Here is a 1,973-nt window from a genome sequence, read left to right as displayed (position 1 = left end):
TCCCTCCCTATCTGTTCTCTTACCTCAGGTGTTGAGCAACATACAGAAGAAGCAAGTCTACTTTCAACGCGAGAAAAAAGCTATACAATTGTAGTTGGGGAGTGGTTTACACAATTGTTACCCAGAGGAAAATGGAGGAGGGTCATGCTTTGAACATTTCAGCCAGGGGGAGGGTTTAGCATTTGTATAGGCCTAGGCCATACAAAGAGCAATTATAGGAGAAGCACAGGATTGAACCAGGGTCTGTAGTGACACCTCTAGCACTGAGATGCAGTGCCTTAGACCGCTGAGCCACTCAGGAGCCCCGTTTTGTAATGGTAGGGCTATTCCAATCATAAGCACTGTCCTGCCCTGCTCTTGCTTATGTAAACCCTTTTGTGCTGCCTGACCAATGGCTGTGCTGTGTACGGTGGTAAGGTGGTACTTCAGGAGGTGAGTCGAAGGCTTCTTCCTTAAAATAGAGTTTTATTTGTCCTGTTTAGTTGGGAGAGAGTGAAGAGAAGGAGGACCGGTAGTAAGCTTGCTACTGCTATAATGGATTTGAATGAAAACAATATGTTTTTTGTTTGCCAAAACGAAGCTATTTATAAAAGTTATTGATAATAAGCCATATCCAAGTCATTTACATAACTCACATTACTATAAAGCAGCAGCCACGGAGGTGGACAGCTCATTGGTGCTGAAAGTAGGCTAATTGGAGAAGGCCTAATTAATATAAACAGTCTTCATTTGATTTTGACTTGAGGCTATTTTACAACAAGAGGGCTTTGTTACATTTTACATTACATTTAAGTCATTTGGCAGACGCTCTTATCTTGTGTTGTAGCCTATTTCTTCCTTTTCAAAACAATAAGAGGTAGACTTACCTGTTGGACAGACTAAATTATAGTCTACCATCCATAGACTGTCAGCCAATTCCATCAGTCACCATGCACTCCTTAAATATCTCAGTGTCAGTAAATGGCTTGGTGTTTAAGTTTTAACCAGCAGGGCTCGAATTGAGGGGGTATGTGAGGGAATTGTGTTTGTTGTTAAAGAAAATGGCTAAAGGCATTGTTAGCTTAAGATTTTGAAACAAAATTGACGGACCTGATTATATAAAGCGATCTATAACAACTCTTGAGTCCGCAATGCTTTATGCTAGAAACAAGCTGTAAAATGTCAGGGAAAGACGTGGCTCTGATGCATATGGGATATATTTGGTTTGTCACTATGGCATTCAGAGGCTTCAGAGACTTTACATGGAAATTCTGTCACTTTTTAATTGAGGTTCAACATTTCAACAAGCTTTAATTTTATTTGTTTTTATTTAACCTTTATTTAACTAGGCAAGTCAGTTAAGAACAAATTGTTATTTAGAATGACGGCCTACCATAAGGCCTCCTGCAGGGACAGGGGCTGGGATTTAAAAAAAGAGAGACCTAAGACAACAACATAGCAAGGCAGCAACACATGACAACACAGAAGCAACACAACATGACAACAACATGGTAGCAGCACAAAACATGGTACAAACATTATTGGCCACAGACAACAGCACAAAGGGCAAGAAGGTAGAGACAACAATACATCACACAAGCAGCCACAACTGTCAGTAAGAGTGTCCATGAATGAGTTTTTTGAATGAAGAGATTGAGATAAAAGACAACACAGTAACTCCAAATGAGTCAGGAGCGAGCCACCTAGCCTAAGATGGAACAAAAATGAATGATTTAGGCTATATTATTATTATTTCAAGGCCTGCCATTTAAAAAAGACATTGTGAATCATTTGTGACATGCTACAAGCTGGCAGGAGCTCTCCGCATTTCAACAACACATCAATAGCAGCACTATAATGACGTGCCTATACATTTCGCATTTAGGGTGTATAAAATACAATTTTAAAACAATAATTTCTTGGAATTCAACAATAACGAAATGGAAAATGCCTTATTAGACTATACAGTCCTTCAGTGCCTTTGAATTCACGTT

This window comes from Oncorhynchus masou, chromosome 17 (assembly GCF_036934945.1).
Source record: "Oncorhynchus masou masou isolate Uvic2021 chromosome 17, UVic_Omas_1.1, whole genome shotgun sequence".
Taxonomy (NCBI): domain Eukaryota; kingdom Metazoa; phylum Chordata; class Actinopteri; order Salmoniformes; family Salmonidae; genus Oncorhynchus; species Oncorhynchus masou.
This window is presented reverse-complemented; position numbering follows the sequence as displayed.